This window comes from Erinaceus europaeus, chromosome 10 (genome assembly GCF_950295315.1).
Source record: "Erinaceus europaeus chromosome 10, mEriEur2.1, whole genome shotgun sequence".
NCBI classification, from domain to species: Eukaryota; Metazoa; Chordata; class Mammalia; order Eulipotyphla; family Erinaceidae; genus Erinaceus; species Erinaceus europaeus.
The window spans coordinates 71,153,206-71,175,513 of NC_080171.1; the positions used below are offsets into that span (position 1 = coordinate 71,153,206).

The following is a 22,308-nucleotide window of genomic DNA, read 5'->3' on the forward strand; positions in this document are numbered from 1 at the left end:
GGAATGAGGAACAGGTCACAGATTTGAGGGGAAAAGTTTACTTCTAGGAGCAGCTACCCCTCCCCTCCCCCCGCCAGCCCCAGCCGGGATCCCTGACCAAGTCCCCCCCATAACCAGCCCCGCCCCCACCACTCCAGTCCGGAAAGACCGGTTCCTCCTGTGACAATAGGTGAAGGCCACCGCGCCCGAGCTGCTGAGTCACCGGCTCAGCCAAGGGGCGGGACCTTCCGAGCCTCCCAGGCCCCACCTTGGCCAGCAGGTGCCCAGTGAGAAGTCCTGCTAGGGAGGTTTTTCTTTAACGGGAGCCCAGTCTCCAGTAGGGAGGATGAAAAGGGTTCACAGATGGGTAATGGAACCACTTGCACACAGGTGGGGTGTTAGTGATGTGACACACTGAACTGTGAACTTTAAAACGGGTCAAGTGGAGTGGGGGAATAGCATAAAGGTCATGCAAAGAGACTCTACTCTATGCCTGAAGTTCCCAAGTCCCAGGTTCAATCCCCAGCACCGCCATAAGCTTGAACTGAGCAGTACTCTGCAGAGAGAAAAAAAGAAGTATGATCCAGGTGACCGTTTGCATTTTGTGTGTATTTTACAGGGCAAGAAAGAAAGGAAGGAAGGAAGGGAGAGAAGGGGGAAAAGAGCATGGAAGAAAATTGGAGAAGGGAGAGGAAAAATAACATAATGGTTATACATAAAGACTTTCATAACTGAGACTCCTACATCCCAGGTTCAGTCCCTTCCACACCACCAGAAGCCAGAACTAAATAGGCTCTGGTAAAATAACAACAATAATACTAATCTGAAGAAGCTCATATTCTCATTCAAGCCATAGGACTTGTGACTGTCAAACCCTCCCTTCACAAATTAAAGAAATTCATAGGGGGCGGCAGTAGAGCAGCGGTTAAGTGCACATAAGAAAGCACAAGGACCTGCACAAAGATCCGGGTTCCAGCATCCTGGTTCGAGCCCCTCCCCTCCCCACCTGAGGGGTGGAGCAGGGATGGGGGGATCACTTCACAAGCAGTGAAGCAGGTCTGCAGGTGTCTGTCTTCCCCTCTGCTCTCCATTTCTCTCTGTCCTATCCAACTACAATCACAACAAAGGTAACAAACTTGGAAAAATGGCCTCCAGGAGCAGTGAATTCTCAGTGCAGGCACTGAACCTCAGCAATAACCCTAGAGGGAAAAAAAAAGGAAAGAAATTCATAATTGTGTTTCTCCTGTTTTTTACTGTTTACTTAAGTAAATAGAAATGAAAATATACATGCATTTGCATATGATTTTTTGTTATCTTTATTTATTTATTGGATAGAGACAGCCAGAAATTGAGAAAGAAGGGGTTGATAGAGATGGAGATAGAGAGACACCTGCAGCCCTGCTTCACCACTCACAAAGCTTTCCCCCTGCAGGTGGGGACTGGGGGCTTGAACCTGGGTCCTTGCGCATTGTAACATGTGTGCCCAACCAGGTGCACCACCACCTGGCCCTGCATATGATTTTTAATGGAAAGATTATTAAATAAATGGTTACCTGTTTGAGAGAGTGAACAATAATAGGAGCCCACGAGGTGGCACACTGGCTAGAACACTGGATTACAGACATAACATCCTGAGTTTGATCCCCAGCACTTGCCAGTGCCAGAGTTTCTCCTCTCTTTAACATAAACAGATATCAATAGAGTTGGGGAGATAGCATAATGGTTATGCAAATGACATTCCTGTGGCTGAGGAGGCTCTGAGGTCCCAGGTTCAATCCCCAGCAACACCATAAACTAGAGCTGAGCAGTGCTCTGGTGTCTCTCTCTCTCTCATTCAATCTCATTAGAATATTCTAAAAACACTGATAGAAAAGTATCACTAAGTACTTTTTTTTAATGTACAAGGATCTAGAATTCTCTGGCCATTTCTCATTTCATAGTTTTAACTTTGAATAATACAAATCTTACTCAATTATGAAAAATTATATCAGGGGAGTCGGGCGGTAGCGCAGTGGGTTAAAGCACACGTGGCACAAAGCACAAGGACCAGCGAAAAGATCCCGGTTCAAGCCCCCAGCTCCCCACCTGCAGGGGAGTCGCTTCACAGGCGGTGAAGCAAGTCTGCAGGTGTCTGTCTTTCTCTCCCCCTCTCTGTCTTCCCCTCCTCTCTCCATTTCTCTCTGTCCTATCCAACAATGAAGGCATCAATAACAACAACAATAATAACTACAACAATAAAACAACAAAGGCAACAAAAGGGAATAAATAAATATTTAAAAAAAGAAAAAATATATCATTTTTTATTTTTAAATTTTTCATTTATTTATTTGGTAAGGACAAACAGAGAAATTGAGAGAGAAGGGGAAGATAGGGAGGGAGAAGAAAGACACCTGCAGGGGTGCTGAATGGTGGCCACCTGGTTAAGTACACATAGTGTGAAATACAAGGACCCACAGAAGGATCAGGGTTCGAGCCCCCAGCTCACCACCTGCAGAGAGAACACTTAACGAGTAGTTAAGCAGGTCTGCAGGTGTCTATCTTTCTCTCTACCTCCTCCTCCTCTCTCAGTTTCTCTCTGTCCTAAATGGGGGAATGGGGCGGCTGCACAGCAGGTTAAGTGCATGTGTCGAAAAGCGCAAGGACCGGCATAAGGATCCTGGTTCCAGTCCCCAGATCCCCACCTGCAGGGGAGTCGCTTCACAGGTGGTGAAGCAGGTCTGCAGGTATCTTTCTCTCCCCCTCTCTGTCTTCCCCTCCTCTCTCCATTTCTCTTTGTCCTACCCAACAATGATGACATCAACAACAATAATAACTACAACAACAATGGAAACAACAAGGGCAACAAAAAGGAAATAAATTTTTTTTTAAATGGAAAAAATGGCCACCAGGAGCAGTGAATTCTCACTGTAGGCATTGAGCTCCAGCAATAATCCTGGAGGCAAAAGAAAAAAAAAAAAAGTACCTACAGCACTTCTTCATTGCACTTGAAGCTTTTCTCCTGCAGGTGGGTCAGGGGGCTTGTACCCAGGTCCTTTTAAATGGCAGCATGTGCACTCAACTAGGCATACCACCACCCAGTGCAACCTTCTTTAAAGATTGATTTATTTGTTTATAAGAGTGGAGAGAGAGAGAGAGAGAGATGGAACTCTGACATATGCAATACCAGGGATCAAATCTGGAACTTCATGCTTGAGAGTCCAGCACTATCTGCCTTCCTCCCTCCCCCCACACACACACCCCACACAGGCCACACTTGGATTGCTTTTGAATATCTTCAGGTAAGAAGAAAGGAACTCTGACTGGCATAGCTGATGACTGACATGACCTTTGTTTTTCCCTCCCACACTGCTCATTCTGGGTACATGCTGTATGTATGTATTCCTTTGTCTGTGCTTTCCTGTAGTCAGCGAAACAGCATTTTCAGCGACTAATAAACATTTCCACTCCGAAGAGTAAACATTTCAGAATCTGTCTCTGGCACACAGGGGCTGTACTATGAAAATGCACAGGAACTCCTGGTTCTGTTTTAGATCCCAGCACTGGCCCCCTTGAGGCCTGGGCACCCAGGCAGTCCCACCTACGCCTGCATGCCTTTCTGAGACAAAGCCCCATTCTGCTGCAGCCTGGTGACAAGGAGCTCTTGTGCTCTGTGCACTTCCTCAACTTCCGAAATCAATACTGTGCTTCACCTGAGGCTGGACAGACAGGAGAGGGAAAGGGTCCAATCCCAGCCCAAAGTGGAACACTCATCTGATATACAAATGTTTTGTTTATCGGCGACTGGTGCATGCAGAGCCTCAGAAAGGGTCCTGGATTCTACTCTTGACTTTGCCACATGCTGCCTAACTGAACCTTGAATTTTCTCTTCTCCTCCTCCTCCTTTCTTAAAGAGGCTAAGTTTTTTTTTTCTATTTGCCCAATTTTATTTATTTTGTTTAGAGACAGAGAAATTGAGAGGGAAGAAGAGAGAGTACTTATGTTACTGTCCCCCAGCAGGTGGTGACTGGGGATTTGAACTCAGGTCCTTGCATTTGGTAGTGTGTGCACTCAACCAGGTATGCTACCACCTGGCCCCTCTTTTTAAAAAATATTTATTATTGGTCTGAGGAGGTGGTGCAGTGGATAAAGCATTGGACTCTCAAGCATGAGATCCTGAGTTCAATCCCCAGCAGCCCATGTACCAGCGTGATGTCTGATTTTTTTTCTCTCTCTCTCCTATCTTTCTCATGAATAAATAAATTCTTTAATATATATATATACATATATATATTATTATTGAAAGAGATACAGAGAGAAAACAGAGGACTGTTCAGCTCTGGCTTAAGGTGATGCTGGGAACTGAACCTGGGACCTCAGAGCCTCAGGCATGAAAGTCTTTTGCAGACGATTACACTATCTCCCCATCCTGAACCTGAGTTTTTCATCAGCTGCTCTTGAGTCTCAATATCCATATCTTTAGCCTTTGACCCATCAACTCCATTCTCTAGGTAACCTGTCCTCCACCCCAAAAGTACTCAAGCAAATGTTGACAGAGTTGTGTGCAAGAATGCTTGTGCTTGTGTATCTGGAACAGCAAACATTTCAAATTAGACATCAAAACAGTCATTGGGTCAATAACTCATCCACACCTCCTGGGCCACTGTACTAAATCTATTTTGGTGACTTTTGGGTGATTTTCTGTAGGAATCATTCAGAGGTGTGCTTTGGTTCCAAAATAAATAATAGTTCAAATGGGGCAGGTGGAGGCCAAATGATGAAGCACCTGGTTGAGCACACATGTTACAATGCACAAGGACTCAGGTTCAACCCCCCTAGTCCCCACCTATAGGGGGAAGGTTTTGTGAATGGTGAAACAATGTTGCAGGTTTCTCTCTTCCTCCCTCTCCCCCTATCTCCCCGTACCCTCTTGATTTCTGGCTGTCTCTATCCAATAAATAATGATAATAATTGGGGGGGCAGGCAGTGGCACACCTAGTTGAGCATACACATTACTTTGCATAAGGACCTGGGTTTGAGCCTCTGCTCCCTACCTGCAGGCAGGACACTTCTTAAGCAGTGAGGCAGTTCTGTAGGTGTCTTTCTGTCTCCCTCTCCTTTTTCAATTTCTGTCTGTCCTATCAAATAAAACAGAAATAAAAAACAATAATTAAAATCACGAGGGAGTCGGGCGGTAGCGCAGCGGGTTAAGGCACGTGGAGCAAAGCGCAAGGTCCAGAGTAAGGATCCCGGTTCGAGCCCGCAGCTCCCCACCTGCAGGGGAGTCGCTTTACAAGCTGTAAAGCAGGTCTGCAGGTGTCTATCTTTCTCTCCTCCTTACTGTCTTCCCCTCCTCTCTCCATTTCTCTCTGTCGTATCCAACAACGATGACATCAAGAACAACAACAATAATAACTACAACAATAAAACAACAAGGGAAACAAAAGGGAATAAATAAATAAATAAAACTTAAAAAATAATTAAAATCACGAATCCAGTACCTAAGGAGTAGTTTATTTGGATAGTGCACTGCTTTGTCATGTGCTCAACCCAGGTTCAAGCTAGCCATTATTCTTCACCATTGAAGGAAGTTTCTGTACTGTGTCCTCTCTCTCTCTTCCTCTCTGCCTTTCTGTCTTTATCTAAAAAAAAAAGAAAAGAAAAAGAAAAAATACAAAACTCATGTTCTTTTTAGACTTTATACATTTTCTTTTTTTAATATTTATTTATTCCCTTTTGTTGCCCTTTTTTATGTCATCATTGTTGGATAGAACAGAGAGAAATGGAGAAAGGAGGGGAAGACAGAGGGGGGAGAGAAAGAGAGACACTTGCAGACCTGCTTCACTGACTGTGAAGTGACTCCCCTGCAGGTGGGGATCCAAGGGCTGGAACCCGAATCCTTAAGCCAGTCCTTGCATTTTGCACCACCTGCGCTTAACCCGCTGCTTTACCACCCAACTCCCTTACACATTTTCTTATTCTATCTTATAAAGCTAGCATTTGGGGGGGCTGGAGAAACAGCTAATGATTATGCAAAAGACTTTTGTGCCAGAGACTCCGAGTTCCTGGGTTCAATACCCCACACTGCCATAATTCAGAGCTTATAAGTACTCTTGTGAAAAAAGAAAGAGAGAGAAGGAAAGAAAAAAATAATGCCTATATAAGCTTGAAAGTATATAATGAAGTGGATATATGAATCCAACAATTAACACAATTAATATAATGCTAACAGTTATGAATCCAACAATTATATGAATCCAACAATTAACACAATTAATATAATGCTACCAGTTCTTTGATAATGCGAATGCATTCAAATCCTTACCACCCTGAATTTTTAAAAAAGGTTTATTTATTTACTTGCTTACTTACTTACTTATTATTGGCAGGGATGAGAGAAGAACCACGGTATCACTTTGGCACATGTGATGCTAGGGATCGAACTAGGGACCTTGTGCTTGCATGTCCAACACTCCACCTACTTCGACTCCTCACTGGCCATAGTCTACTCTTTGCTAGATAATCACTATCCAAAAGTATGCAGTTGATTAAAAATATGCACATGGCAAAACAAATGTATCTTCCTAAACAATAAATTGCTTGGATTTACTTGCTTTGGAGCATTATATAAATTGAGTCAAGAAAGGGGAGATAGCAAAATGGTTATGTTATGCCATGGCCAAGGCTCAAAGGAAGGTCCCAGATTCAATCCCCCATACCACCATAAGTTGAGCCTGTGCTCTGGTAAAACAAACAAGCAATAACAACACACACACACACACACACACACACACACACACACTCAGTTAAAAAAAAAAAAAGTAAGTAAATTGAGCCACACTAGTGTGCTGGAAGGTTCACAGCAGATTGACTGCCTGGCATACAAACATGAGGCCCCAAGTTCACTTCCTGGCATCACTTGTGCCAGATTAATGCTCCGCCTCTCTTTTTCTCACATGCAGTCTTTCTCCTTCTCCCTCCCTCTCTCTCCCTCCCCCCCCTTTCTCAAAAATGAATATTTTTTTCAGCAGATAAATGAAGTCACACTGTGTGTAGTACCATGCAGTCACCTCTTTTCATTGCAAACTAGGGGTTGTTGGAAAAGTCACTATGTATTTTTCTATGCAAAAATGCACCATAATTTTTTAACAACCCAATATATTTGAGAATATATTTGTATTATTAAGTGTAGCAACATTTTATTTGAATTTACTGATGTTACATATTTCATTATCATATTTGACTCCAACGTTTTGTTTTTTATTGCCTCCAGGGTTATTGCTGGTGCTCTGTGCCTGCACTACAAATCCTGGAGGCCATTTTTTCTCTTTTGTTGCCCTTGTTGTTTATCATTGTTGTTGTCACTATTGTTGTTGCTATTGCTGCCATTGTAGGATAGGTCAGAGAGAAATGGAGAGAGGAGGGGAAGACAGAGAGGGGGAGAGAAAGACAGACACCTGTAGACCTGCTTCACCGCTTGTGAAGCGACACAGCCCCCCCCCCCACGCGTGCAGGTGGGAAGCGGGGGGGGGGGGGGGGGGGCTTAAACCACGATCCTTACTCTGGTCCTTACACTTTGTGCCATGCACTTAACCTGCTTCACTACCTCCCAGCCCCCTGATTTCCAACTTTTACTTTGGATATAAAGACACCCATTGACGCTGGGTGGTGGTATACACTATTGAGCCCCTGTTCCCTACCTGCATGGGGGAAGCTTCACAAACGGTGAAGTAGTGCTGCAGGTTTCTCTCTTTGTCTCCCTCTCTTTCCTTCCTGTCCGAATTTCTTTCTGTCTATCAAAAATATATAAATTTTAAAATATTTTACTTATTTCTATTTCATCGAACCTCAGAGACAGAAAAATCAAGAGGGTGGTCCGGGAGGTGCTGCAGTGGATAAAGTATTGGACTCTCAAGCATAAGGTCCTGAGTTCAATCCCTGCCAGCACATGTACCAGAGTGATGTCTAGTTCATTCTCCCTCTTCTCCTATCTTTCTCATAAATAAATAAATATTTTTAAAAAGAGAGAGAAAAGAAAAATCAAGAGGGAAATGGATGATAGAAAGGGTGAGAGAAAGAGAGACACACAAAAACACCCCCCTGGGGGCCAGAAGGATAGCTCACTCCCAGTAGAGCTTACTCCCTTATCATGGGGGGCTGAGTTTGATTCCTTGTGCCAGAAATGAGGCTCTGGTTCACACACACACACACACACACACACACACACACACACACACACACACACACACTGTTTTTGGTAGAGCACTGCTCAGCTCTGGTTTATAGTGGTGCCTATGATTGAACCTGATACTTTGAAAGCCTCAGGCATCAAAGTCTTTTGCATAACTATTATGTTATCTTCCCTACCTATGTAATTGTTCCTATTTGAATCAATTCCCAAAGTTCTCCAAGACAAGTTAAATAAAAAGACAGGAAGGCAAGTTGGAGAGTAATAATGTATGATATGATTTTGTTTTGTCACTGAAAAAGAAAGGGGGCTTGTGGATGCTTAGCATCTTGGCAACAGTGATTAACTGGAAAAAGAGACTATGAGTTGAGGGTGTAGTAGTAAGACAGACCTACACTTTTGGGGTGCTGTTTGGAATTAAACTCAAAACTGTAAAAAACACATTTTGATTGATGCTGCAATAATCCCTCAGAGTTTGGCTTGCCGACAACTTGGTGAAAGGTCATGGTCATCATCTCACATCTGTGAGAATGGCTCACATCAATAAACCAGGAAAAGACAGGCCTTGGAGAGGTTGTAGAGGAAAAGAACTCTGATAGTGCTGGTGGGAATGCAAGCCCATACAACCCCTTTGGAAGACTGTATGGAGAGTTTTATACAAATAAAAATGGGGCGATGGCGCACCTGGTTAAGCACACACATTACAGTGTGCAAGGACCTGGGTTCAAGCCCCTGGTCCCCACCTGCAGGGGAAAAGCTTCACAAGTGGTGAATTAGGGCTGCAGGTGTCTCTCTCCCTCCTCTTTCAATTTCTCTGCCTCTATCCAATAATAAATAAATTTATTAAAAAATAGGAATGGGGTTACATAATGATTATGCAAACAGACTCTCATGCCTAAGGCTCCAAAATCCCAGGTTCAATCCCCCATACCAACAAAAGCCAGAGCTGAGCAGTGCTCTGGTTAAAAAAAAAGAATGAAAGAAAAGGAAGGAAGGTAGGAATAAAAAAGAAAGAAAGAAGAAGAAAGAAATTACTTTCTGATCTAGCAATAACACTCTTAGGCATTTATCTAAAGGACGCTGAAACACTAATCTGTAAGGATGTATGTACCCGTATGTTCACAACTGCATTATTTACTATAGTCCAAGAGTGAAAGCAGTCTGAATGCCTACAATAGATGACTGGCTAAAGAAATTATGGATGACTGGGTGGGAGTAGATAACATAATGGTTATGTAAAGAGACTCTCTTACCTGAGGCTCCAAGGTCTCAGGTTCAATCCCCACACCACCATAAACTAGAGCTGAGCGGTGCTTTGGTTGCTTTCATTCTGTATCTCTCTTTTATTAAAAATAAATTAAATGGGTTGAGTCGGGTGGTAGTGCAGCTGAAAAGCACAGGTGGCCCAAGGACCAGTGTAAGGATCCCAGTTCGAGCCACTAACTCCGCACCTGCAGGGGAGTCGCTTCACAAGCAGTGAAGCAGGTCTGCAGGTGTCTTTCTTTCCCTTTTCTGTCTTCCCCTCTTGTCTCCATTTCTCTCTGTCCTATCCAACAACAATAATAACTACAACAATAAAACAACAGGGAATATATAAATATATATTTTTAAATCTTATAAATAAATAAATAATATTGGGGCCAGACAATAGCACACCGGGCTAGTAGCACGTGGCCCAAAGCAAAGGGAACACTATAAGAACCCCAATTAAAGCCCCTGCTCCCCACCTGCACCATAGTCGCTTGATGGGTAGTGAAGCAAGTCTGCAGGTGTCTTTTTCTTTTCCCCTTCTCTCTTGTTTTCTCTCTGTTCTATCCAACAACAACAACAGCAGCTATAACAACAATAGCAACAACAAGGGCGACAACACGGGCAACAAAATGGCAAAAATGGCCTCCTGGAGCAGTGGATTCGTAGTGCAGGCACTGAGCCCCAGCGATAACCCTGGAGGCAATAAATAAATAAATAAATAAATAAATACTATATATATATGTACCGTTTCTTTTTTTAATTAGTGTATATATTTAAAATTTTTAAATATTTCTTTTTTCCCTTTTGTTGCCCTTGTTGTTTTATTGTTGTAGTTATTGATTGATGTCGTCATTGTTGGATAGGACAGAGAGAAATGGAGAGAGGTGGGAAAGACAGAGAGGGGGAGAGAAAGACACCTGCGGACCTGCTTCACCGCCCGTGAAGCGACTACCCCGCAGGTGGGGAGCCGGGGGCTGGAACCAGGATCCTTATACTGGCCCTTGTGCTTTGTGCCACATGTGCTTGACCTACTCCACTACCGCCCGACTCCCAATATATATTTTTAAAAAGAAGTAATGGGATGTATATTCCGTGGAATGCTACTCTGCAATTAAAAGAGATAATATTGTGTCCTTTGGGACACAAAAGAACTAGAGGTGATTGTGCCTAGGGAAAGAAGTAAAGAAATGAAAGATAAAAAGAAAGAAAAAGTGAAAGGAAGGAAGGAAGAAAGAATGAAAAAATGTCATGATCATGAGCCCCAGTGCTTTCTAAACACTGAAAGGGGTAAATTGCAGCTCTCAGAAATAGTCTAACAATGAATGATTACAGGGCTGTGCTCTGTCAACACTTCTTTTTTCTGGCTAACCCCCGGCCACACCTGTCTGGCCTGAGGGCTGACCTGTCCCTGGGTCAGGAGATCTTCCAAGTCCCTCCTCCTAGGATTCCAGCTCCACCTTCATAAGCAGCCCCAGTGTGACTATCAGCCATAGTGATGAGATGAGAAGAGAAGCAAAAGCCCTGTGCACTGGGTTGGAGATTATGTTAATCCCCTTTAACAGTTTTTTTTTTAATTCACTCTGCTTTGGTGTGATACCTTAAATCACTTCAAATTACAACTCTGTTTAGATCCAGGTATTACCTCTTTAGAATCCTTGTTTCTATGACAAAAACTTTGGGGAGTTTTTCTAAAGGAAATGTCAGCTCAATTAAGTGATGTAGTTTGCTTTATGACAGTGTTAGAAATTTGGACTTTGACCAATAGCTCGTAAAATAATAATATGTTGTGTGGAAGGATGGGGGCACAGAACTTTGGTGGTGGGTGTAGTGTGGAACTATCCATTATAATCCTACAGTCTTATAACCCACTATTAATCACAAATAAAAAAATGGCTTATTAAAAAAAAGAAGAAAAAGAAATACCTTATGTTGATCACTTGTTACTAGTTCAAACATGACTGAAGTTTTTGTTATGCTTCTGGTGAATATTAATTTAATTTAATTTTTAACCATTTGTTTATTTATTTTACCAGAGTACTGCTCAGATCTTGTTTATGGTGGTGCTAGCGACTGAACCTGGGACCTCCAACCCTCAAGCATGAAAATTGCTTATATAACCATTATGCTATCTTGAGCCAGTCCTGAATAGCAACTTAATTAATTGCTTAGTTAATTAAATTTACCAGAGCACTGCTCAACTTTGGCTTATGGAGATTCTGGGGATTGAATTTGGGATCCATTTCCGGTCTAGGTCTGGCAGAATGGCTCCCACAAAGAAGGGTGGCGAGAAGAAGAAGGGCCGCTCTGCCATCAACGAGGTGGTGACGCGGGAGTACACTATCAACATCCATAAACGCATCCAGCGCGTGGGCTTCAAGAAACGTGCTCCTCGGGCACTCAGAGAGATCTGGAAACTTGCCATGAAAGAGATGGGCACTCCAGATGTGCGCATTGACACCAGGCTCAATAAAAGCTGTCTGGGCCAGAGGAATAAGGAATGTCCCCTACCGCATCGGGTAAGGTCCAGAAAACGCAATGAGGTTGGAAGATTCACCAAACAAGTTGTATACACTGGCTACCTATGTACCTGTCACCACTTTCAAAAATCTACAGACAGTCAGTGTGGATGAGAACTAAATATTAATTGTCAAATAAAGTTACAAAACAAAACAAAAAAAAGAATTTGGGATCTTTAGTGCCTAAAGCATGAAAGTCTTTCGTTATGCTGCCTCCCCATCCCAGAAAACTTTAAACACACATGAAAAGCAGTTTTCTTGGATTATTATTAAACATTTTCCTTTTCAGATTATTCTAGTACTAACAATTCACTGTTGGTATGAACAGAGCATTTGTTTATTATTATTATTACCCCCAGGGTTATCACAGGAGTTCGGTGCCAGCACTACGAATCCACTGCTCCTGGAGGCTATTTTTCCCATTTTGTTGTGGTTGTTATTGTTATTATTGTTATAGCTGTTGTTGTTGTTGTTGTTGGATAGGTCAGAGAGAGGAGGAAAGAAAGATAGACACCTGTAGACCTGTTCCACCACTTGCAAAGCGACCCCCCTGCAGGTAGAGAGCTGGGGGCTCCAACAGGGATCTGTATGCTGCTCTTTGTGCTTTGCACCATGTGTGCTTAACCTATTGCACTACCGCCCAGCCTCCCCAACAAATTATTTTATAAATATTTTAATGATTTTTAAATTATCTTTATTTATTTATTGGCTAGAGACAGCCAGAAATTGAGTGGGCAGGGGGAGATAGGAGAGATATAGAAAGACACCTGCAGCATTGCTTCATCATTCACAAAGTTTTCCCCCTACAGGTGTGGCCTGGGGACCGAAACCGGGTCTTTTCACATTGTAAAATGTGCTTTCAATCAGGTGCACCACTACCTGGCCCCGGGGGGAAAAATTCTTAACTACTGAATTATCCCTCAGTAAGTAAGATAATCCTCCAGTTTCTCTCGTAAATGTGTGAGCCTCACACCTTGGGTTTTAAGAATTCACTTATAATTGGTTTCAATTATCTGTAGTCTGGTGGCTTCTTATTTTATGTAATTTCTTCTTTTTAAAATAGTTGATTTGTTTATTAACATGAGAGAGAGAACCAGAGCCTCACTCTGGCACATGCAATGGCCGTGATGGAACTCTGGACCTCATACTCCCAAATCTAATGTTGTATGCATTATACCACCTTCTGGGCTGCTTTCTTGCACATCAAATTATGTATATGTACATATCAAATTATATATATGCATATCAATTTTTATATAAGTACATATCAAATTGTGTATATGTGTGTATCAAATTATATATGTGTATATATCAAATTGTATCAAATTGTAAATTAACACATATATCTGGTCTTTTTTAACTAGAGCACTACTCAGCTATGGCTGCTTGTGATGCTGTGGACTAAACCTGGAATCACTAAGCCTCAAACAAGAAAATCTTTTCATAGTCATTATATAATCTCCCCGGCAAATTTTACCTGTCTGTCTACCTATCTATCAATCTGTCTGTCTATCTATCTATCAATCTGTCTATCTATCTATCTATCTATCTATCTATCTATTTACCAGAGCAATGCATACCACTAGTTTATGTTGGTGTTGAGGGATGTGGGACTCTGAGACCTCAAGTATGAAGGTCTTTTTGCATAACCACTATGCTCTCTCTCCCACCCATTTCTCTCTTTGCAAGAATATTTTATATTAAATTCTCATCTTGGTACCCCATACAAGTACAATGGCAGCTCGAATTTACAGAGGATAGGGGTTGGGGGGTATATTCACAAATAATTTGTGCTCAATAAATGTGTGTAGAACTGAAAACTTGAGTAGCCTCCTCACCCAGGCCTGATTTCCTGTAGGAGTAATGAGTTCAAAGGAAAATATGATCTTTTTCCCCAATGGTTTTGACAAAATGAAAAGTTCTGTACCTGCCTTTGCTGGTAAATACCCACAGTGAAGAGCAAATGAAAAGGGACTCACCTGCTTCCCTAGCCATCCTCCATACCACATTGTCCAGGCTGCTTTGCCTTATGCTTGCCAATCTGAAAGCCAGGAGAAGGAAACCAGAGATAGTCCAGTGTATGGCATGTTGGAGGAACATGGTCCTTGCACGCCCTTGGCCACAGATGTGCATTCAACTTGCAAAGAATATGTCCCAGATGAGGGTCTGGTGGCTCTTAGATAGCCATGCCTATAAGAAATTGTATGGCTGACCGAAGAGTCACTAAAATGAGAAGCTGAGCTAATTGTCCTTACCTATGGTTCCCAAGGCAACAATGCAACAACCCTCTTAGGATCCTGGGTAATAAGAGCCTTTAAAACTCACTGGGGAGAGATCAGTTGTCTGTTGCCTGCACCTGCCCAGCTGGATATGATTCTCAGAGGCTTTCTGCCTCCTAGTTAGCCAGAGAAAAGCATGGTGCAGATGAATACTAGTTCTTGATGTGAGCTATTAAGGTCCTGCCGATACACACTAAATACTTCCCAACAAAGCTCCTTCTGTTCCAATGCAGCCTCTGCATGATACTGAGCAATTCATTCCTGTCCTGATCCAGATTGTTGGTTCACAGAAACACAGTTACTAACAAGTTCACTTTAAGCAATTGGAAGCATGCAGAAGATTCTGCAGATGCACAGCCCCTTGACTGGCATTTGAAATTCAGTTATGTTTCGCAAACAAAACATATGTTTTGTTTTTTCCACTTTAACTAGTGGAAATTCAACTCTTCTTTTAAAAAATATTTTTTTAATTTATTATTGGATAGAGACAGAGAAATTGAGACGGGGGAGAGTAGGGGGCAGGTGATGGTACACCTGGTTAAGCGCATACATTACAGGGCTCAAAGACCCAGGTTGAAGGCCCTGGTCCCCACCTGCAGGGGGAAAGTTTCATGAGTGGTGAAGTAGAGCTGCAGGTGTCTCTCCCCTTCTCTCTCTCTCTCTTTTTAATTATTATTCTTTTTTCTTTTTTTTACCAAAACACTGTTCAGCTCTGACTTATATTGGTGCAGGGGCTAGAACTTGGGATTTTGGAGCCTCAGGCATGAGAGTCTAACCATTATGCTATCGACCCTCTGCCTTATTAATTTTTTTTAATTTTTAATTTCTTTATTGGAGAATTAATATTTTACATTCAACAGTAAATACAATTGTTTGTACATGCATAAAATTTCCCAGTTTTCCATATAACAATACAACCCCCACTAGGTCCTCTGAATCCTTCTTGGACCTGTATTCTCCCCACCCACCCACCCCAGAGTCTTTTACTTTGGCACAACATGCCAATTCCAGTTCAGGTTCTACTTGTGTTTTCTCTTCTGATCTTGTTTTTCAACTTCTGCCTATGAGTGAGATCATTCCATATTCATCCTTTTGTTTCTGACTTATTTCACTTAACATGATTTCTTCAAGCTCCATCCAAGATCCGCTGAAAACAGTGAAGTCACTGTTTTTTATAGCTGAGTAGTATTCCATTGTGTATATATACTACAACTTGCTCAGCCACTCGTCTGTTGTTGGACACCTGGGTTGCTTCCAGGTTTTGGCTATTACAAATTGTGCTGCTAAGAACATAGGTATACACAAATCTTTTTGGATGGGTGTGTTGGGTTCCTTAAGATATATCCCCAGGAGAGGATATATCTTGCAGGATCATAAGGTAGGTTTACTTCTAGCCTTCTGAGAGTTCTCCAGACTGCTCTCCACAGAGGCTGGACCAATTTATATTCCCACCAGCAGTGCAGGAGGGTTCCTTTGACTCCACACCCTCTCCAGCATTTATTGCTGTTCCCTTTTCTGAGGTATGACATTCTCACAGAGTGAAGTGGTATCCCATTGTTGTCTTTATTTTCATTTCTCTGACAGAGACTTGGAGCATTTTTTCATGTGTTTCTCAGCCTTTTGGATCTCTTCTGTGGTGAATATTCTGTTCGTGTCCTCTCCCCATTTTTGGATGGGGTTATTTGCTTTCTTGTTGTTGAGTTTGGCAAGCTCTTTATATATTTTGCTATTAGCCTCTTGTCTGATGTATGGCATGTTAAGATCTTCTCCCACTCTGTGAGTTATTTATTGGATAGAGACAGCCAGAAATTGAGAGGAAAGGGAGTGATAGAGGGGGAGAGAGAAAGATAGACACCTGCAGACATGCTTTACTGCTTGTGAAGCTTTGCCCCTGCAGGTGGGCACTGTAACATGTGTACTCAACGAGGTGCAATCAACCAGGTGCACCACCACCTGGTCCCTCTCTACCTCTCTATCTCTCCCTCCCCTCTCAATTTCTCTCTGTCTCATTACAGTAATAAATAAATAAAGATTTATTTTTTAAAAAGACTATTTATGCCATTAAAGATTTATACATTTTAAAATATTTATTTATTTTCCCTTTTGTTGCCCTTGTTGTCTTTTATTGTTGTTATAGTTATTGTTGTTGTTGTTGTTGTTATTGATGTCGTCATTGTTGGATAGGACAGAGAGAAATGGAGAGAGAAGGGGAAGACATAGAGGGGGAGAAAAAGACAGACACCTGCAGACCTGCTTTACTACCTGTGAAGCGACTCCACTGCGGGTGGGGAGCCAGGGGCTCAAACCAGGATCCTTACTCTGGTCCTTGTACTTTGCTCCCAAAGATATATTTTTTAAAAAGTGCATGTTACAGTGCACAAGTACCCAGGTTGGAGACCTTGGTCCCCACCTGCAGGGGGAAAGCTTTGTGAGGAGGGAAGCAGTGCTACAGGTCTCTCTCACTCTCTCTCTCTCTTGCTTCGCTCTCAATTTCTGTCTCTAATCAATACATAAATAAAGATAATAAAAAATATTAAAGAGAGAGAGAGGGAAAGAGACAGAGAGAAACCTGCAGTCCTGCTTCACCATTTGTGAAGCTCTCCCCCTGTAGGTGGGGACCCAGGGCTTCAGCCTGGGTCCATGCACATTGTAATGTGTGCACTGAACAAGGTGTACCACAGCCTGGCCCCTCAACTCTGGTTTATGATGGTTCTGGAGATTGAACTTGGAACCGTGGGTGCCTTGGGCATGAAAGTTTTTTTGTACAACCATTATACTCTCTCCCTAAATCATCTTTTAAATTGTATTTATTTATTGGGTAGATACAGAGAAAAACTGAGATGGAAGAGGAGGTAGAGAGGGAGAGGGGAAAAAAGAGAGAGAGATGCCTGCAACACTCTTCACTGCTTGTGAAGCTTCTCCCTGCAGGTGGGGACAAGGAACTTAAACCTGGGTCCTCACCCATGGTAACCCTAACTATTATGTACTGTAGCAGCCTTCTAGAAATATTTGCAAATTCAGTATACACCCCTCCAAATTCATACACTGAGAATATGCACAGCCCAGAAGGTAGTGCAATGGATAAAGCACTGGACCCCTAAGCATGGGATTTTAAGTTCTGTTCCCTGAGTTGTATGTGCCAGAGTGAGGCTCTGGTTGTCCCACCACCACCCAGTTAATAAATGAGTTTTTTAAAAAAAGGGAGTCAGGTGGTAGTGCAGTGGGTTAAGCACAGGTCTGCAGGTCTGCAGGTGTCTATCTTTCTCTCCCCCCTCTGTCTTCCCCATCTCTCTCCATTTCTCTCTGTCCTATCCAACAAAGATGATATCAATAACAACAATAACTACAACAATAAAACAATAAGGGCAACGAAAGGGAATAAATAAATATTAAAAAAAGAATCTGCACTAGCTCTTTCTATACCAAAACTGCCCCAACTTTCAGGAAAACGATTCCACTTCCTCTTATAGTCTCTCTTCAATGAGGAAATAATCATTTTCCTAGAGAAGGCATACTCCAGTTTTTCTGCAAGTTTCCAGGGGAGTCAGATTAAAAAATTTTTTCTTGGGGTGAGGTAGAAACATAATGGTTATGCAAAGAGACTGTTATGCCCAAGGCTCCAAAGTCCCAGGTTCAATCCCTCATACCACCATAAACCAGAGCTAAGCAGTGTGCTCGTGCAAAAAATAAACCAATAAAACTAATTAAAAAGAAAAGAAAATTTAAAAAAATGTTTTTATCATCTTTATTTATTAGATAGAGACATCCAGAAATCAAGAGGAAAGGGGGAGATAGAGAGGGAAAGACACTTGCAGCACTGCTTCACCATTCACAAAGCTTTCCCCCTGCAGGTGGGGACTGAGGTCTCGAACCTGGGTCCTTGTGCATTATTATAATGTGTGTGCTCAACCAGGTGCACCATCATGCAGCCCCCAACAAAAACTTTCTTGAAAAGAACATGTTCCATCTCATTTGTGTTTTCCTAGTTTCCTTTTGGTGGCTATAAAGGGTTGAGTTTTATGACTATTTTATAGTGGGGTTTGTTGTTGTTGGTTTCTTTTGATTTTTGTATTTTTATTTTTATTATATTTATTTATTTATTTATTTTGCCTCCAGGGTTATTGCTGGGACTTGGTGCCTGCACCATGAATCCACTGTTCCTGGAGGCTAAAGTTGTTGGGGTTTTTTTTGCTTCCAGGGTTATTGCTGGGGCTCAGTGCTTGCACCATGAATCCACTGCTCCTGGAGGCCATTTTTCCCCCTTTTGCTGCCTTTGTTGTTGTAGCCTTGCTGTGGTTATTATCATTACTGTTGATGTTGTTAGCTGTTGGATAGGACAGAGAGAAATAGAGAGAGGAGGGGAAGACAGTGAGGGGGAGAGAAAGACAGACACCTGCAGACCTGCTTCACTGGCTGTGAAGAGATTCCCCTGCAGGTGGGGAGCTGAGGCTTGAACTAGAAGCCTTCAGCCGGTCCTTGCACTTTGTGCCACGTGTGCTGAACCCGCTGTTCTACCGCCATACCCCTGAGGCTTTTTTTTTCCCCTTTTGTTGCCCTGGTTGTTTTATCCTTGTTGTGGTTATTATTATCATTCTCGTTGTTGTTGGATAGGACAGAGTGAAATAGAGGAGGGGAAGACAGAGAGAGGGAGAGAAAGACACCTGCAGACCTGCTTCACTTATAAAGCGACCCCTCTGCAGGTGGAGAGCAGGGGGCTTGAACCGGGATCCTTACACCGGTCCTTGCACTTTTCACCACCTGCACTTAACCTGCTGCGCTATTGCCCAACCCCCTATTTTATTTATTTTTTACTGACACAAGATAGGGAAAGAGAACCAGATCATCACTCTGGCATATGGGATGCTGGGAATTGAACTTAGGACCTCAGCCTTTTTTTTTTTTTTTTTGCCTTCAGGGGCTCCGTGCCTGCACTATGAATCCACTGCTCCTAGAGGCCATTTTTTCCCTTTTGTTGCCCTTGATGCTACCCTTGTTGTCATTATTATTGTGGTCATTGCTGTTGTTGTTGCTGGATAGGACAGAGAAATCCAGAGAGGAGAGGAGACAAAGATGGGAGAGAAAGACAGACACCTGCAGACCTGCTTCACAGCCTGTGAAGGGACACCCCTGTAGATGGGGAGCCAGAGCTCAAATCAGGATCCTTATAGTGGTCCATGTGCTTTGTGCCATGTGCACTTAACCCACTGCACTACCGCCCAACCCCCTGGACTTCAGACTTCTAAAGTCAATGCTCTACTTAGTATGCCACCTCCTATGCCTGATTTATGCATTTATTAAAGAGAAAGAGGTGGGTTAAGCGCAGGTGGCGCAAAGTGCAAGGACTTGCCAAAGGATCCCCGTTTGAGCCTTCTGCTCCCCAACTGCCAGGAGTCTCTTGATAAGCGGTGAAGCAGGTCTGCAGGTATCTGTCTTTCTTTCCCCCTCTCTTTCTTCCCCTCCTCTCTCCATTTCTCTCTGTCCTATCCAACAACGATGACATCAATAATAACTACAACAATAAAACAACAGGGGCAACAAAAGGAATAAATAAATAAATATAAAAAAAAAAGAAGAAAGAGAAAGAGAACCAAAGCATCACTTTGGCACATGTGATGCCATGGATGAAACTCGGGACCCCATGCTGAGAGCCTAGGGCTCTTTAGTTACCGCACCACCTGCCAGGCTGCTTCTGTATAGTCTTATTACAGCAAGTTAATTTTTTTCAATAGTCATGATTTGGACTTTTCATTGAGCAAAAGTGAAGTGTAGAATACAAAACACAAGATTTTTTCAAGCAAGACAAAAGCATCGGAGAGAAGATTAGGGTGCAAAGATATTTCTGTTGATAAGCAAAAGTGATTTTTAGCGTTTCCCTGTTGTCCTCTGTACCCAGGAAAACGGAGTATATTCATAACTCATGACTCATCACAGCACCTATCACGGGTGAAACATGTACTGAAGGACATAACAGGAGAAACTCATGACTCATCTTCATATCTGATAGAGCTTTGCTTTCAGATGGAGACTGCGAAGGAGAGAGCCAGAGAGAAAGTGAAACCACAGCACTAAAGCTTCTTTCAATGCAGCGGAGGCTGGGCTCGAACCTGGGTGACACACATGGCAAAGCAGCACTCTATCCAAGTAAGCTTAAGCTATTCATTTTTTTATTTTGTTAAAAAAAAAATACAAAAAACCAACCTCTGATAGTGGTTTTGTTAACTGTTGTTCTTTTTTGTTTGGTTGGTTTTTCGTTTGTTTTGTCTTTTGCCTCCAAGATTATTGCTGGGTCTTGGTGCTGGCACAATGAATCCACTGCTCCCAGCCCCCCTTTCCCTTTTAACATGTGTGCTCAAGCAACTCAACCAGTGATAGCTTGCAGCCAGTCATTCAGAGGACCAAGCAGACCGTTTCTGTTGTTTTTTTGAGATTTTTTTTTTCAGTGCTAAAACTGGTGCAGTTCCAGGCAAATTGAAACAAAGCCAACTATGGAATGAGAATTAACACCTGAACGTTTGCAGGCCCCTGTAGAGCAGGGCACATCCCCTTAGAGGACTGGTTGCACACTGTTCTGCTGGGTTTAGTTCTCCAGTGCCTCAGCATCTGATGTACACAGTGAATCTGACTCCAGTTACCAAGAGCCATTGCTACAACTCTTCATCTGTCCTGTAGGATAGAGCAGCAGTTGATAGCAGGACTCAGGGACTGGGAGGTCTGGTTTTCTTTTCTTTTCTTTTCTTCTCCTTTTTCTTAAAGTAGATTTGTTTGTTTGAGAAAGACAGAGTTTAAACTTTGGCAATGCATGTGTCAGAGTGATGCTCTGGTTCTCTCTCCTCTTCTATCCTTCTCACATAAATGAATAAACAAACAAATAAATAAAGGTAAGGGAGATCTCTATTCCTATAACTTGTACTTTTTCCACAATGGTTGTAATTCTTCACAATGCACAGTGTCAATCTCCTTGAGAGATGGCTTGCATCTGTTCACCTAGTCATCCCAGCATGTGACCTGAATCAAATAAGTAATCCAGGGCAGGGAAGATAGCATAATAGTTATGCAAAGATACTATGCTTGAGGCTCCAAATTGCCAGGTTCAATTCTCTGCACCACCATAAACCAGAGCTGAGTAGTACTCTGGTAAAACAAAATACCACACCTAAATGAATAGCCGATAAAAGTCCTTGGAGTGAATGAATCATTATATAAAGCAAAAACATGGCTCTTTACAATTCTCTCATCTCAGTTAAAATTAAGAAGCATTACTTTTTTTAAAACATAAACACATACTTATGAAGGAATTATGTCACTTCCTACCTTAAGAAAAAAAAAAACCTGTTGTTGTTTTTAATCAGGAGGCTCAGGAAGAAAAAAAGAAGAGAGAACTTAAGTACATACATTCTCTCACACAAAAAAACCCCACAACAAACATCTAATTAGAAAGATCAAAACAAACTCATTTCCCAAGCATTGGCACATCATCTCCATAGCTGTACACCGCTCCTATCATTGTGTCTACTACACACACTGCTATTTTTCCTTCTCTGGGTATTAGGGAACTCAGGAGAGAATTCCAGAAAGATTTCAGACACATGCTTACTAATATCATTAATGCTGTTTGTATTTTTAATGGCCTTCTTTCTAAACCCTTGTATGGGAGAATGTATTTATAGGCTTGCAGCACAGAATGCTTTCCTCTGGGGCTTTTCCACCGGTCTCCTCTCTTAAGGGCCTGCTTCCCTCAGCCCCAGGGGTTCCCAAGGGATTTCTTTTCTTTTCTTTTCTTTTCTTTTCTTTTCTTTTCTTTTCTTTTCTTTTCTTTTCTTTTCTTTTCTTTTCTTTTCTTTTCTTTTCTTTTCTTTTCTTTTCTTTTCTTTTTCTTTTTCTTTTCTGACATACCCCAGGAAATTACATTGGAAATGTTACCCTGGGTCTCAGTGCGGGGGGGGGGGGGGGGGAGGGGGGGCGGCGGGGAGGCGGGGGGGGGGGCGGGGAGGCGGGGGGGGCGGGGAGGGCGGGGGGGGGCGGGGGGGGGCGAGGGGGTTATGGCTAGGAGAACAGACTAACAATGCCTTCCTGGCTTCCGTCCTCCCCACCCCACAGGCCATTTCCTTTCACCAAAGGT

General features: G+C 42.6%; 1 pseudogene; it reads left to right on the forward strand.

The window, feature by feature from the left end:
- The first annotated feature begins 11,636 nt into the window (after window positions 1-11,636).
- Window positions 11,637-12,045, forward strand: LOC103118249 (large ribosomal subunit protein eL31-like; annotated as a pseudogene).
- Window positions 12,046-22,308: the final 10,263 nt, after the last annotated feature.